Here is an 18045-nt window from a genome sequence, read left to right as displayed (position 1 = left end):
ATTCATCTTTCAGGATTTGAAGGGGTGCATTGTGAAACTGACACCAATGAGTGCATTTCCTTTCCATGTCAAAATCATGGGCAATGTGTAGATGCGGTAAACAGCTACAGGTGAGGAGAATAATAAAATCTGAATTTTATCATTTAAATGTAATAATATCACTTTATATTCAGGTATTTCTTTCTATTATTGTGAAAAAATGGTCTTTACAATAATGTCTCTCTGTCTCGCCCTTCCTTCCTCTTTTTCTCTCTCCTTCCTTCCCCCTCCTCCTCCTCCTTTCCCTCTCTCCATTTCTCTCTCTCATCTCTGTTCTCCCCTCCTTCCCTCTCTTGCAGGTGTACTTGTAATCCTGGATTTTCTGGATCCATATGTGAAATTGAAATTGATGAATGCTACTCTACCCCATGCAAAAATAATGGAACATGTACCAATCTTATAAACAGGTCAATGTTTGGTTTTTTAAGATACTTGGGTGATGGTGAGAATAAAGACATTCACTCAACTATATTTTGATATTGGGTGGTAATAGTTTCTTATTTTGGAAAAATAATCAATCATGATATTCTTCCACTATTTCCCATCAAGTTATGTCTTAACAATATGTCATGAGTAAATTTAGAATTTCTTTTCCCCCTGAGATGAAAAAGAGATTTTTTTCCCCTCAGTATTATAGGTAAAATCTGAAATAACTAAGGAAACAAGGTTGCATATCTATATTAAGCAATGCATGTCAATTACATAATATATCAGGAATTAGGCTTCCTCAGCTTGTCACTGGACCCTGAATACAGATCTGAAAGAGGTCCATTGAAATCTTCCATTATTAGAGTTTTACTACTTCTTTCCCCATTTTGATTAACTTTTTCTTTAAGTAATTAAATGTCATGTTATTAAATACACACATGTTAAATAGTTATGATTAGTCAGTTATGCTGCCTTTCAATATCATTTCTCTAGTTATCACTTTCTCCTCTTCTCTACATTCTAGACTTATTTTAAATCTTATTTGATATCACTGATTTATTTTTAGTTCAGCAGAAGCATGATAGATTTTGCTCTAGCCCCTTATTTTAACTATATGGGATTTTTTCAGTTTCAAGTGTTACTTTTTTTTTTGTATTTTGTAAACAGAATATTGTTAGATATTGGTTTCTAATTAATCTTGTCATACTCTTCTATTTTATAAGTGGATATAACCTATTTATATCCATAGCTTTGATAATTTAATTGTGTATTTCTTTTCATCCTTTCCTCTTGTAGCTTTTCTTTTATTCTCTTTGTTTTCAATCCCTCTTAACCCAATACTTGTATAAGTAAATCAGTGTTGGGTCATTTCTAGTCTTCTTGACTTTTGTCTTAACACTGGACTCTGATGACTCTGGAGGAGAGATCACTCTGATTACTTTGTTCAGGTACACCTCCCTTAAATCCAATTCACAAGCAAGTCAAGTTATCACCTCCAGGACAACATTGATCCCCTTCAAAAAAGGACAACAAATAAAATAGTGAAACAAAAAATAAGTTTCTCTCCTCTGTTTCTTCTCTTCGTATTACTGTACTCCTTTAATGCCCATGTGATATTCATAGCAGCCACTACGAATATGCATACATATTTCCAGGGTAAATTTGAAAAATATAATAAATTCTCTTCCTTGTAGGTAAAACCAAACCATTTATTTGGGACACCATTAGAATACCAGGAGGTAAGATTTAACAGGGTACTTTTTACTCACCCAGGCAGCACTGACATCTTAAACTTTCTTTCTGTCAGATCTCCCCACAAAATCAAATTCCCCTAGACAAATTCCTCTCTCTGCCCACTCATCACTTGCTTCTCTCTCTCTTCTTCTTGGGCCAACTGCTCTCACTTACAGCTTGCTTCTTTTTGCCTTCTTTGCCCACTCTCTCTCTCTCTCTCTCTCTGTTCATTTCTCTCTCTCTGACTCTCTCTCTCTGGCTCTCTGTCTCTCTCTATCTCTCCCTCTCTATCTCTGTCTCCCTCTCTCCTTGGGCAAGCTCCTCCCAGACTGAGCTCCATGTGCCCCCAGGCTCCATGTCATCAAAAGTTCCATGTGTTACACCTACTGTTAATTGATTAATTAATTAACTATTAATGGTCAGGGAAGATCTTCCTATTTTATTAACAACTCCTAATCCCATGTTTTTGTTTTTGCTATTTTTTTTTTACTTTTTCTTCCTAACTGTTGATCCTCCCATCCTGTTCCTTCATCCAACATTTGAGTTTTGATTATTTCTTTATGACTCCATCCTTTCTCCTTAGAACCCTCTCAAGAACCAACTTATGACCTTTTCTGAGTGCAATTTATCTATATGTAAATATCTATGAATGTGTATGTGGGGTGGTGGAGGAAAATGATTGTGCAAAGTCTTTATACAATGTAAATGAAAGTGAATTTTATGAGATGACATCCCCCCACTTCTTCCTTAAGTATAAACTCTTTATCTCATGCACTTCTCTTATTCAATAATGATTTTCCTTGTTCTTTTTGCTCTCTTTTTCCATCTACTCCTCTTTACTTTTGTTTGATTTTCCTTGTTGTTTCTTTGGGTCATTGTCATCATTTGTGACCTATTTTAATTTTCATAGTGTTCTTGACTGAGAGTTTGCAAGGTTATAATAATGAGTCAATTTTGCTTAACATTCTTTCCTCCTAGTTTTATTTCTGTCTCGTTTGTTGATACTCCTGTAGTCTCTAGTACAAGAACATTATTATTTTCTCTTTTATGTTTTCCTTGGTTTTATCTGCTTCATGTTGTGCTATCCCATAACACAACACTATAGTATATTCTGCCTATGTCAGAGGAGCTACCTCCTTCCTACTTCTGGAAGCTATCCTGTTCTTACTATAACCTTTAATCATTGTTAATTTGATATAAAGCCTAAATATATTACTTCACTTTGCATATATCCCTTCTTTGAGGTCTCACTTTCCCCATATCTAAAACAATAGGGCTGGAATAAATTACCTTTTTTCCAGCTTGAAACCTATAATCCCATAATTTCCCCAAGTCTGGGTCAATTAATTGTAGAAAATGCCACTAAAAATCAGTATCTCATACTTATCCCCTCATTTGAGATCATGGCTTGAGTCAAAAGAATTATCAACTAGTTCCTTAATTTATTTTATAAGAAAATATATTTAAGGCCAGATTTACCTTGATTATTGACTATTGCAGTCACAGATTTTCATTATTCAATAAATAATCATTTAAAACAACAATTTTGGAATAATAGTCAATAAATGAAGGGATAATCACTTTAAAAAATAAATGACATTTACAAATACATATATTGCATACACTTTAGAAAATGTTTTAGGAACAAATCTTTGCCATGCATTCACCTTCCCTACTTCAGTAAAGAGCACTGCTATCCTTCCAGTCATCTAGGTTTGTAGCTATGGCATTATCTTTGACTTTGAAATCTCCCTTACCCAATGTATCAAATTGATTGTCAAACCTTTTTTTTCCCCTTTAAATCATCAGTTATACGCATCTTCTTCTGTCTATTTACATGACAACTGCTTCAATTCAATCCCTTGTAACCGCTCCCTTTGACTAATAGCCTAATTGGTCTCCCTGCCTCAGTTTTCTCTCTAATCTCATCCTTTTCTCCAACAACTACCAAAGAGATTTTCCTAAACAGCACATCTGATTCCTCTGCGCATTCAAATCTATTGACTTCCTATTATCTCTACAATCAAATATGAGCGCCTCTCTGATTTTAAATATCCTTTAAAATCTGACTCCAGCTAACCTTTCCAACCTTATTTTTTCATTGTTCTCCTTACTCTCAATGTTCCACCCGAGCTGGTCTTCTTGTTGTTCTATCTGTCCTTACTTTACTTTTATATTGACTGTACACTATTCCCAGAATGTACTTTTCCTCCTTACTTTTATTTATTAAAACCCTTTGTTTTCCTCAAATGTGGTACAAATATGTGGAGACTTTCCTGATCTCCTACATGGATTAGTACCCTTTTCTCAAAGAAAAAAAATCACAGTTCATTAATTTTTACATGTTTATGTACATACTATCTCCCCCAATAGACTATAAGTTCCTTGAGGACAGATTATCTACCTGTGTCTCTGTCTCTGTCTGTCTGTCTGTCTGTCTGTCTCTCTCTCTCTCTCTGTCTCTTTCTCTCTCTGTCTCTCTCTCTCTCAGTATTTTGTGTGTGTGTTGCACAGTGTTTGACACATAAAAGCCTCTTAAATATTTGTTGATATGCATCTCTAAAGGGAATTTAATTTAAAGGATCTGAGAAATTTAAAAAAATATATTTGTTAAAATGTTCTTTGTATCAGTTCTGTTAAAATTTTGAGGCACCTGTCTTCAGGTATGAAAGAGCTTATTAGGATCTCTAGTTGGAGAAAATTTCTTGCTGCTTTTATTTTTATTTTTTTTATGCAGCAGTTAGATAGGAAGCTATATGTCCCAAGAGAAAAGAGGGAACATTGAATTTGAAATATTTAATTCAGGAAAATTCCTATATAACCAAATATCTTGGAAAGTCTCTTGGTCTGTGCTATGCTTGGATTTAAATTGTTTAAGGATTACCCTTGAAGACAATTTGCAATGTGTAAGCAAAATATTCTCATTGTACAAATAACTTGGCACTTCTATGCACGTCCCCTTTATTGATTGAATTAGGCTGTAATTATCACAGAAAAAGAATGGCCTTGGGAATACACAGAGGAAGGTGCCTCATATCAAAAAAGCCTAGTGAAACCTTAATTAACTTAATATTTTTTCTCATATCCTTCCACTTCGGCAATGCCATTTTATTCAAATCAAACTTGAAGTACTGGTTTTGTCTCCTTGATTTCCTCTTTATTATATTTGCCTTCAGAACCCACCTGCTCAAATGTATTTTAGGGATGGTGGAGATAACTTGAAAATCATATCTGGAGAAGGTCCAGTTCACAATCAAATTAAAAAGCTATTAGCCCAAAGATTTTCTTGAAGGAGACATTTCAATGTCTTTCAATGTAACCATCTGGCTTTCTTTTTCGAAACTGTGGTTGTATTCAGACTTTTAAAATAAACGATTTGTATTTTTCTGTACTCAGTAGGAATAACGTCTGATTCTATGATTATATTGGTATAATGAGTCTTCCCAGGTGAGGAAAATCCCTTTAACAGTACCAGCTGGCACTTCCTTTGCTTCTTACAATCTTAGAGTTACCCATAGTACTGAGAGATTATATAGCCAGTATGTATTAAAGGCAGGACTTCAGCCTAGTTATTCAGCTTTCTATCTCTCCATTGTCTTCTTTCAGTTGTCAAACAATAAGGATATAAAATAATATTGTCTTTTCTGTGTTTCACTTAAATGAGTCAATTTTTATCTATGCATGTGTGTTTAGTGAAGCAGCTAATTATATATCATTATTGTTTATTTTACTTATTGACAAAATGATTTTGACCTTTTAAAAAAAATCCAAATGTTACACCAGAGTATCTTTAAACTTTCACCTTGCTTAGTGATAGGCAGCGAAATATATTATTCTAAAATGGAATAATATATTAGATAAGCAGGATTGTCATCATATCATCATAGAAGTATAATTTGAAAGATGTAAGTGTTTTCATGGCCATCAAGTTCAAAATGGTCATTTTGCACACGAAGAAAACAAGTAATGAAGGAGTTGAGTGATTTGCCCAAGGTCACACTGCTAGTAAGTTTCTGAACCCCAGATGTCCCATCTTTCTTATTTCTGCTTTTGTCCTATCCAAACCCCAAGACTAGAAAGAATTCTTTTCTCCATCTCTGCCTTATGGAATCTCTTTTGTTTCCTTCAAGACATTGTTCAAGAATTATCTTCTTCATGAGACTTTTCCTTATCATTCCAATTTTTAGTGTTCTTCCCAAATAAAGTTAACTTACTTTGCACTAGTTCTTCTTATATTTGTTCTAGATATACTCTTATATGTGCTTATTGTCCTCCCTGATAGAATGTAAGTTCTTTGCTGAGTGATTATTTTATAAATTATACCTGTATTCCCAATGCTTAGTATATGTTTTTTGCTTGATTGCTTGTTGATTAAAATGATTTCCAGATTTTGGCCACCACAAAGAGAGGTGCTATAAATATTTTTGTACATGTGGGACCTTTTCCCATTTTTATGATCTCTTTGGGATACAGTCCTAGAAGCAATATTGCTGGGTCAAAGGGTATGTACAATTTTGTAGCCCTTTGGGTAGAGTTTCAAATTGTTTTCCAGAATGGTTGAATCAGCTCACAGCTCCACCAACAATGAATTAGTATTCCAACTCTCCCACATCTTCTCCAACATTTATCATCTTCCTGTTTTGTCATGTTAGCGAAACTGATAGGTATAATGCGGTATCTCAGAGTTGTTTTGATTTGCATCTCTCTAATCAATAATGATTTAGAGCATTTTTTCATATGACTATAGATAGCTTTAATTTCTTCCTCTGAAAACTGCCTGTTTATATCCTTTGACCATTTATCATTTGGGGAATGACTTGTATTCTTGTAAATTTGACTCATTTCTCTATATATTTTAGAAATGAGGCCTTTGTCACAGATACTAGTTGCGAAAATTCTTTCCCAGTTTTCTGCTTCCCTCCTAATCTTGGTTGCATTGGGTTTGTTTGTACAAAAACTTTTCAATTTAATGTAATCAAAATTATCCATTTTGCACTTCATAATGTTCTCTATCTCTTGTTTGGTCAAAAATCTTTCCTTTATCCATAAATCTGACAAATACACTATTCCTTGCTTTCCTAATTTGTTTATAGTAACATTATTCACTTATTTTAAAAAGTAAGTTAAATTTATTTTGTTACATTTTAAGTTCCAAACTGTTTCCCTCCTTCCCTCCAACCCCACACTAGAGAAGGTCTCTATTTAATACAGATTTATAAATATATGTAAAACCATACCATGCATAATTCTGTTTATCAGTTCTTTCTCTGGAGGTAGATAACATCTTTCTTTATAGGTCTTTTTTAATTTGTATTCAGGTATCTGAAATCCAAATCCAAAAAACTTTCAAATGTATGACACTCCATACTGTATAGCTTGATTTGGAGACCATATGAGCAAACAATCATTGCAAATCTTTGATCCCAATATAAAATAACTCAATGTTAAGGGCAAATTCCTTATATATTCAACTAGAACCTTCTATTTTGATACTGACTCATTAGTAAGGACTCTGAATCAAGCCTTTCAACTAGTTATGAATCCATCAAGCTCTCCTATTTCCCAGCTGATATCTTGCCTTCTTTCTCACAAGGATAACATAAGAGACTTACATAAATGTATTACTAAAATCTGGGCAAACTGCCAGAAATGGGAAACATGGATGAAATGAAGCTTTTCATGTAATATTCTGTTTCTGTCATGCGTGGAATGTAAATTTGTTACAAAAAAGAGCCTATTCTCTTGATAGTCATCTCCTATTCCCCTAAGCAGAATTACCTTTAACTTTCAAGGTAGAATGTCAGGTAAAAACTATATGGTAAAGAGAATAAAACTCAATAATTAAGCCCAGTGAGAATTTATCATGAAGCCAACACTTGACTTTCTTTGCAGAAAGACATCAAATTCTGTTAGGACATCAGATTCCCACCACCCCAATCTCATAAATCTTTGAAAAGAGTTCATGAGAATGAAAAATTGAATTTTTTTTTCAAAAATGAAGTTCTCTTTTTTTGTCCAACTTGTCTCTAAAGTTGTTAGTCAAAAAATCATTCATATTGTTTTGAAAACTTGAACTTCACGTTAAAAGTCATAGTCATTAAGTTTTTCTTCTGTCAGTACAGAGATTCCTTTGGTGACAGGACAGGACACAAAAGTGATTATCAAGCTCAAGACATTAGGTAAACCTGGGGCAGGTGGATATAGGAAAGACCCAACAATAGGCAATAGAAGAAAGGCTAAGCAGATAGAGCATTGGGAGCATTTGGCCACAGATGTAGGAGGCAGATCCAAAAAGCCAGGTGGTCATTTTGGATATTCATTCAAGAAAAATCATAACTACTAAGAGAATAATTAAATTTCCTCAGTAAGTCCAAGTCTTACTGAGACAAGTAGTAAGTTATTTAACAAATCTGCATGTGTATTTGTTAAACTACTGTAGGCAGTTCTGAAATATTGGGGAAGAATAAGAGATATAGATGGGCAAATACTTTCTCAAATTTAGAGAAAATGAGAAAGCTATATTATTAAAATTATAGGTCAGTGACCTTGATTTTTGTTTCTCACAAAATTCTGGAATTTGTAATTAAAGATATGGATTTTGAGTACTTAGGAGGAATTGGAGCTAGAATGGATTTAATGTGGTTCAAATATATATTTCAATAAAATGAAATTTGATTACAGATACCTTTCCTACACTTGGAAAATTATACACCTTTGGGTTAAAAAAATCAACAGAAGTACAGGTTGGAAATACATGGCTAGAAAACTCAATGCGTAATACAATGTTTTTCCCTAAACCCCAAATTATGCAAATTAGCTTATGAAGTTATAATCTCCAGAACTAGTGAAGGGATAGTAACAATGTATTTAATGTTGGTCTGACCATACCTTAAGTTTTCTACTGAAATTTAGGTCCTACATTTTCGATAGGCCATTGATCAACTGGAACACATCCATAGAAACATAACAAAGATGGCAAAATTATCCCAAACTGTGGCATACCTCACCTGTAACATTTTTTAAACAGTCTCTTAAATACTCTCTCTGCTTGTAATCAGTCTGTACCCTCTCCAATCTATCCTTCCCTCAGCTATAAAATTAATGCTAAGAAATGGGTGTCTGACCATATCCCACCCTTATTCAGAAACCTTTAGTGATTTTGTACTACCTGTAGGTGAAAATGTCAACTTCACATTTTATTTAAAGGTTTCCATAATACTGCAGCCAATGCACCTTACCAGGCTTATTTCACATTGTTTCTTTTCATTTATATTCTAGGCAGACTAAACTACAAACTCTGTCCTAAACTTGACGTTGAATCCTCTACTTCTGTGAATTCTCATGTACAATGCTTGATGACCGGTATGCATTTCCCATTCATATCTGCCTTTCAGAGTCTTTTGCTTCCTTCAAGGTTCTGCAGAGTTAGCATCATCTCCATGAAACAGTCCCCATATCACTGTGCATTTACTTAGTATATGTTGTGTATTCTTGCATCCCCAATAGAATGAAAGCTTCCTGAGGGGCAAGATTTTAATTATTATTATCATTATACCTCCAACCTCTAGTATAGCACCTTCCACACAGTAGGTGTTGAATATATGTAGTTTTAAATTTTTAATTTGAGTTGTTCCCTTTATTCCATTCTCTCCTGCTCTCTCTAGGAGTTAGCTCTAAGAAGTCACCTTATTTCACCTATCCGTCTTCAACTTCTACACCATTTGCTCCTTTCCAATGACCTGCAAATACACCCAGGACTCATAATTTGTTTTTAAGAAACTTGGCCTCTCCTATACCATTTAATTACTCTTTCATTGGTTTCCTACTTTTAACTACTAAAGTCTTAAAAAAAGCCCTTGCCCATTATTTATACTTCCTTCTTTCTCTCTCAACTCTTTGTAATAAAGATTTCACTCCCATTATTCTACCTCCTAAGAATACATTCACCAGTGATCTCAGAATCATCAATTCCAATAGCTTTTACTTAGTCCTTGCCCTTCTAACCTCTCTGGAACTTCTGCCACTGCTATTCACTTCCTTCTACTAGGTACTCCTTCTTCCCTCAGCTTCAGAGATACCACTCTTTTTGTAGTCTTATTATTTATCGGTTGCTTCTCTACCTATTGCCCTGTCTCCTCATCTTTATATATGCCTCTTTTTTCATGTGCTCTCCTTTCACAATCCGATGTGTTCCCCATGTCTTTTACTGCCACCTATATACAGAAAACTCAAGACATTCATTTACAATTCAGCTTTCTTTTCTGAGCTTGATAAATGCAACTCCAACTGCCTTAAAGATGCAGTAGTTGCAATCAGGTGTCTTCTTTGTTCCTCAAACTCAACAAATCTAAGAAGAAACATTATATTTTTCTAAAAACCTATTCCTTCTTCTGATCTTACAATTTTTAACTGTGACATCAACATTCTGTCACCTAGTTTTTTTAATATTCATAACTTGAGGTTATCTTTGATTCTTCCTCTTCTTTAAGTAATCAAAAATCATTTGTGTGCCAGGCACTGTAGAAGACTATATAAGACTATACAACAGCCAAAGTGCTTATATTCTAACAGAGGAGAAGAGTTGTATGTATATAAATACATTTAGAATATGGAGCAGTTGGGGGGTGTAATGGATTAGAGTGCCAGCTTGAAGTAGGAAGACTCCTCTTCCTGAGTTAAAGTTCACCCTTAGACACTAGTTGTATGACTCAGGCAAGTTTTAACTTAACCCTGTTTGCCTCAATTCCTACATCTATAAAATAAGCTGGAGAAGGAAATGGAAAACCATTCATTTTCCAAAAATAGCCCAAATGGGGTCGCAAGAGTCAGACACAACTGAGCAACAATAAAAACACAGAATATATACACAATGAATAAATAATCAATAATAAAACAATAAACAAAATAGGTTGGGGAGAAAGGAGTTGGAGGGAATTAGGAAAGGCTTTATGTAGAAGATGACATTTGAGTTGAGTCATGAATGGAACAAGAAAAAAAAAATTTTAAGAAGAATAGATTGGGAAAGACTGAATTCCAAAAGGGAGATGTAGTGTGTCGCGTACAACAGTCAACATTCCAATATGACTGATCCATCAAGTTTATGTAAGCAATGTGTAGAAATATTTGAAAGGTAGGACAGGCATAAATGTAGAAGAGTTTAAATGCTAAATGGAAGAATATTTATTTGATCATATAGCTCATAGTGAGCCACTGGAATTTATTGAGTAAGAGAATGGAAATGGTATCAGGTCTCTGATGTTGCAGTGAAATTTATGGATTTTGTTGCTATCGTTAGAGAAGGGTTGAGGGGCAAACAAATGAAACTTTAGCGGCATGTAGCTCTTCTCCATAAAACAGAAATTTATAGTTTATAGAGTATGACTCCCTTCAGGAGCACGTTATTAGATATAAATCAATGACAAAAACTATTAGATATTTTCAAGAACAACTCTGCTGAAGTATGTTTGTTTGCTTTTCACACAATAAGGATAAAGTCAAAAAAAGCAACAGTAATACAGTTAATTCACTGAAATTGACATTGCATGTTTTAGAATGATTAACAACCAAATATGATCATTATCTCTCAAATCTTTATGTGAGCACAATCTGCAACTGTCACCATGGTCCAGTAAATGTTTGTGGCAGTAGAGAAGTATGAAGTAAGCACTAAGCCAGGAGTTAGGAAACTTTGAGTTAAAATCTATCCTCAGACTCCTCCTAGCTGCATGACCCTGGCTAAGTCACTTATTCTCTGTTTTCCTCAGTTTCCTCAACTCTAAAATGGAAATAATGATAGCATACACTTCTCGGAGTTGTTTTAAGGATCAAATGATATATTTATTTATTAAGTATTTAACACAGTACTTGTTCCATAGGAGATGCTATGCAAATACTTCTTCTCTCCTTCCCTGAGTTGTATCATTACGCTACTTGCTACACTTAAACATGAAGTGTGCAAATTAGAATTTAAACAATTTTGCTTGGAAATATGAAGTATTCTAATTCCTGCTAGATTTTTGTACGTCATTAATATGGATAAGCACAATAAAATAAGCTGGTTTAAAAAATCAAATAACAACTGCATTATCAATATATTCTAAAAAAATCTGCATATTTCTCTATTTTGGTCTATAATCAATTCAATCTATAGTTAACAAAGTAATTTTTCTGATCTATCATTCCTAGACTCAATAAAAGCTAATTACTTGCCATTAAATTTAGACCAAATATTGTTAATCACTATTATAGAATGAGTTGTTCTTATAGTTCTGCTAATTCTGTATCAGCTTATACATATCTTCTGAAGTTTCATTGGAATTGTCTCTTCATTTCGTATAGTATAATAGCATTCTATTATATTCGTGTTACTTAATTTGTTGAATCATTTTGCATATATGAACATATCTATTCCAATAGCATGTCAGTTCTTTGAAGACAAGAATTCTTTCATTTATTTTTGTCATTTCCCATCATATCAAAAAATACAAATTTTGCTATTATTTGCTATTATATTTGCTATTATATTTTGCTATTATTATTATATTTGCTGTTATTATTTGCTATTATTCATAAGACATCATTTGTGTGAAACAAGATTTTCTGATTTTATTGTTATAAAGAAAAAAGAACAAGTTGATGTGTGAGTGAAAAGTGAGGTATCATTACATCAAGTTTTAAAACCACTGTTTTAAGTAGATAGGTCTATCAACAGCAACCAGGATCAGTTCCAGTGGATAAGCTCTTCTAGGCGACAGGTTGACTAGCCTATTGATTAGAGTCCATAGTGTTTGAACTTTCTTTTTGTTTTTACTTAATTTTGCTAGCAGATTTTGATGTCTCCCTCTTAAGCTTCTAACTGGAGTAGGACCTGAAAATCCTCTTAATTCTTAAGTCCTGATTCACCCTCAAATTTCCTTCTCTATAAATTATTTCAGGTAATATCATTCCCACAAACTGCAAAGGTCTACATGAGTTTGAGGTAGTGAGACTACAAAGTGTATACAAGATACAGGTGAGAAAAGCAAGAACAATTGAAACCACCATCAGTCTGTTCTCTTCCTCAAAACCTTTGTTCTAAATTCCAGCCTTAAATATCCAAATATGATTGGCAAAAGCCCCCAGATTGTAGACCAATAGATTAGGATTTAAAGGGACCTCAAAATCCATCTAGTTCAAGCCTATCATTATACAGATAGGGAAACTGAGGTCCAGTTTTTCTTTATCACTTTGAAACACAATATATCTCTAAAGCATGTCTTTTTGATGTGTGTGTTTCTTTAAATTCCTTATTTGACTGGAAGCTTATTGAAGACAGTAACTACCTAAAGTTTGTCTCTCCTCCAGTGTAGAGTACTGTTGTGTACACACAGTAAACATAAAACAAATATTTGTTCTGCTATACAACAATTCTATTTTTTTCTTCTTTTCCCATAGATTTTTATGCACATGTCCATCTGGGTACAGTGGATCATTCTGTGAATTGGAAATAAGTAAATGTGAAAGCTTAGTTTGTCTAAATGGTGGGAGTTGTGCCAACAACTTTGAGGGCTACTATTGTCTCTGTGCTCCTGGATTTACAGGTATTGTCCTCCCTTGCAATGTCAATCATTTGTTTTATGTGTGTCCAGGGAATATGGTGGGACACATACGTAAAGAACACATGTGTGCAGAACCAGCTTCCACTACATTATTCCACCTCCTAATAATGTAAGATATGGTCAACATTTTTCTTTGTTCTGTGCTGGCTTGAAGGCATGATCATAAACCTCAATTAGCAAATGCAGCTTTGGCATACCTCAGTGAAGTTACATGGGAACAAAAAGAAGTCCCCTTTTATGTGTAAGAGTATTACTTATTTTTAATATTATCTCTTGTCATTGCCCTTGTGTTAATCACAGAGAAGTTGTATTAGGGTAAAGCTAATAACTCAATAAAGATGACTCAGTTTCCTGCATATAGTGCCTCTGAAATATCAAATTATAGTCTCTGCAGCCCCACTTCAGAAAAACTGGAAGCAATATAGAATATATGATAGGGAGAAAAATAATATTCAATCATCATAAATATGATTAGGGCTCAAAGAATTTTAATTATTGCAGGTTAAGGAAAGCAAAGCTAATTGCAAATAAATTTTCTCATTCACTTTTTCAGTATGGTTTATTATAATTATGGTGGTTGGTTCAGTATTTGTGTTCAAATATACAAATTTAATCATTGTCTTTAATTTTAATTTACCCCCAAAATGTGATGATTGTCCTCATAATCAATTAATCTGCACATATTCTAAAGATTCTTCTGACCAAAAAAAAAAAAATCTGGTGTTAAATGCTATATAGATCAGTGACAGAGTAATTAAACTCAAAACATTTTAGTAACATTTTAATGACCACTTTCAAAGTGTTTGTCAATTGAAGTAAACAACCTAAATAGAGAAGAGAAATTCTAAAAATGTTGAAGATGAAGATACGTAGAATTGCAGAACAATTTAATATGCTTTATTTGGATTCTGATATAAGCATTTTTGTTTACATTTAAAATATATGCACATATAATGTAATATGTATGCATGTTTATACACCTGCCATTCTTAATATAAAGGAAAAGATTTTTAAAATGTGTCATCCCATGCTTTGATGGTAATTAATAGTATCTGTGAATGAAGAATATAAAATTAAATACCTTAAAGGTTCCTGTTGATATAATTCTTATGTGATTGATTTTAATTAATTACTAAAGACCTATACTTCCTCTATCTCATCATAATCATTTTGACAACTTTTATCCTTTGCTTCTCAGACTATGAAAGCTTAAGCTTTATTTACTTATTTTCATGTGTTTGAGTGGGAAATAAGTCTAAATTTTAAATGTAACTTCCACAACGTTGCTGCTGTTTGGTTTCTTTTATTTGTTCAGCCATAACAGTTTCATAGTGATTCTGCCTGGATGCATTTTTTAAGTTTATTGTAGATCTGTTTAGTACGAGAATTTTGAGGAAAAAGAAAAGGCACGATAGCTAATGTTCTATATAAACAGTGGAAGGAAGAGATAAAAGATTTTTTACAGAGACAAAATGTCAAATAACCTTGAAATAGAATGTGACACAATGACTCAGAGGCAACATCAGAGGATATTGAGCTATTGACGAACTTTCTTTCTTCTGCTGTTTCCTTTCCCAAGGAATCTCTAAACAAACCTACTTATCTCCCACACAATAGCTGAATATCCTGGTCTGATTTGGAAGGGGAATCTCTCTTTCTTCTACCTCAGCTGAACTGAATATCCTTGTCTTATAGGGAAGGGGAAATCTCTCTTTATTATACTTCAACTGATCTGAATAAAACCTATTCTTTAGTTCTTGAATAGAAATGCCCAGTCAGTTAGATTTTTATACGTACTTCAATTTCTTCCTCAGCATGTTTGTTTCACCTTTTCCAATATATAGAAAATTCTTCGTTGAAATCTTTTTGAAACCTAATATTATTTATTATCTGATGTGTATCATCTTAAATTTTGATCAGCATGCCTTCAATATTACTGTCCAAATCATTGATACAAATATTGAACAGAATAGTTCTGACGCACTCAGTCTGAACTTTAAACTGCTAAAGGGCACACTCCAGGTGAATTGATTCACCAGATGTTTCTCCTATGCCTATAATAAGCTAGAATAGAAATTGTGCTAGGCATGTTGTAAAATAAAAAGCCCTGCCACTAAGACAGCCTGCAGAAGGAGGCCAGAGCCTCACACAGCCATTGAAGACTATAGGTCATAAAGGAGTTTGTTACTGCAGTGAGTATAATGCCTTGATATGAGTTAATTTATTAGTATTGGACTTTACCATTGCCTTGTGTTTTATGGCTTTGATGACTCTGACATGGGTCCTGGACTGCTTCTGTCTTTTTAAGAAAGAATTTTGATTGAAGATAGTCTGTACAAGAAGTGGGAAAAGGACTAGAAACAAAGAAGGAAAAGTAGAATATAAATAGCAAGGGAGATGTGGAGGATTTTGGAATGGATGAGAACAGAGACTGATTTGGGGGAGGGAAAACTTGAGAGTATTTGAGCTGGAGGAAAAAGAGGGCTGAAGCTGGTGGCCTACAGCAGGAGGAAGAAACTTTAAGCAGATGCCCCAAAGGAAGATAAATGGGCCTCAAGGAGGGAGAAGTTAGTAAGATGGGGGAAGAAAATTCAAATGTGATAGTCAAGGTGTTAAGGTGCACAAGAGCTAAGGAGAAGAGCAGTTCCAGAACTGAAGACCCCCAGAAGCAATTTTGTGCAGTTTTTCCAGTGAAAGTAATACCAAGGAGGATGTATGTGTGATGATCTTATTTTCACCAAATATGGAGAATGGGGATTATTGCAGTGATCTACATAGGGCATGTGATGTTCACAGTGCGTTCACTTACATTTGACTCTTTTTGACTGCATGGGCCATAGCACAGTAATACCATTCATGGGGTTTTCTTGGTAAAGACACTGAATTGATGTGACATTGTTAAGTGACTTATCCAGGCTCCCACAGCTAGTAAGTGAGATCACATTTGAACTCAAGTCTTCCTGACTCCAGGGCTAGTGTTCTACCCACTGATCACCTAGCTGCCTAGATTGTTTGTTACTTATGTTCACTATGCAATTTTTCTCCCTTAGAGAAGATATTGAAGGGTTTTACTAATATCTAATTCATATTTGACATAGGACCTGGAAAGACATGTTTAAAAAATGATGACCACCCACATTTGATAATTCAAGTGGGCATGCATAAAACTAATAAGTAGTTTTGAAGAGATGTGCTTTATCATATATTTTGAGATCTGGAAATAAATATGTTGATTCCTCCTTTAAAAAAAACAACATAAAATTCTTTTGAAACTATAGACTTTCATTTTTCTAAAAATATTTTACTTTTCATCTTACTCCCCTCCCCTGTTCTTCACCTTTCCCACCTCAGTAGCTTTTTATATAGCACTAAATCTGTAAGTTCATTTAGGAAGTATCATGTTTTTATTCCTTTATGTCTTTTAAGTGCACTTGGTTATCATATTATCATATTTATATAAGTCTTGGGTATGGTTTTGTAGACCAAATCACAGATATTATATGCATTTCTGTAGTTTGAGTGTGGTCTCCATTTCTATTTCATCTTGAATTTTATTGGTATGCATTAATGCTGCTTAAATGTTGGAGTTTATTTGCCTGCCACATTACTGAAACTATTGTCTTAATTTCTTTACTGAATCTTTAGCACTTTTTAAGTAAGCTTTTTAAAAAATTTTAAATTTAAAACTTAAAAAAAATTTAAAAAGCTTTAAGAAAGCTTTTTAAAAAAAAAAAATTCTTCTTCATGTAATGATACCACAAGGTTTAGAACTGAGAGAAACCTGAGTTTATTATGCCTAGTCTTATCATTTTTACACATGAAGAAATTGGAGGTCAGGGAGAAAAATAAAATTTGTCCATAGCTATATAAGTAGTAAATTGCAAAGTTAGAATTTTAAACATTATATCTTGACTCTATCTGATTTGCTTTTGAATAGAACTGAGGGGTGTGAGAAATTTAATAGAATAGATTAGTGGAAAAAACACAGCCTACGAGTTGGAGAACTGGATTCTAATCTCAGCTGTTTAACTTTAAGCCAATCTCTACCCCTCTAGATGTCAGTTTCTCCATCCCTAAAGTGAGAGGATTTAGCTAGATGAATTCAATGACTCTTCAACCCTAAAGTTCTATGAATTCTACTCTTGTGATTTCAGAAACTAGACAACACTAGTAAAAGGGTGTTAGAGTAGCATGTTTCATATCAGAATGAGGAAGAATTTCTAATAACTAAAACTGTCCAACAATATGCCTCACCTTCATTACTGGAGATACTTAGCATGGTCTGAGTAGCCATCAGTCAAGTATGTCTATTACATTAAATGATCCTTAAATACAAAGATGGACATGATCGTCATACTCCCTACATTATTTCCACATTGTGTTCAGTAAACATTTATAAAGAAATGACAATTACTAATAACTTACATTTCTATAGAGCTTTATAGTTCACTGCATATATGTTTTCTTTTGATTCCTACCACACACCTGCCATTATCATCATCAAATCAACACTTTCAAGGTAAAAAAAGCTAGGCTTTACAACTGAAATGACTTGTTGAAGTTTACATCGCTGCTAAGAGCAGACTTGATTATTTGAACAATTTTTCTATAATTTGATCCATTGATAATTTGCCTCCTGAGTTGGAAGTAACTATGTGTTGCAGTGGACAGAGCATTAGACCCAGAATGAGGAAGATCTCATTCCAAATCTAGCCTCATACACTTAATAGCTATTTGACCCTGGGAA

The 18045-nt window shown here is 33.8% G+C and overlaps 1 protein-coding gene across 1 annotated transcript in view; it reads left to right on the top strand.

Moving 5' to 3' along the window:
• The first annotated feature begins 15413 nt into the window (after positions 1 to 15413).
• LOC140526378 (cubilin homolog) overlaps positions 15414 to 18045 on the top strand; it is an 82851-nt gene continuing 80219 nt past the window's right edge. The window contains exon 1 of the mRNA XM_072642561.1: positions 15414 to 15490. The gene's annotated coding sequence lies outside the window, so the exon portion shown is untranslated. The remainder of the gene's footprint in view (positions 15491 to 18045) is intronic.

Source organism: Notamacropus eugenii, chromosome 2 (genome assembly GCF_028372415.1).
Source record: "Notamacropus eugenii isolate mMacEug1 chromosome 2, mMacEug1.pri_v2, whole genome shotgun sequence".
Lineage (NCBI taxonomy): Eukaryota > Metazoa > Chordata > Mammalia > Diprotodontia > Macropodidae > Notamacropus > Notamacropus eugenii.
The sequence above is the reverse complement of the archived record's forward strand: the minus strand, read 5'-3'. Positions and strand labels throughout refer to the sequence as shown.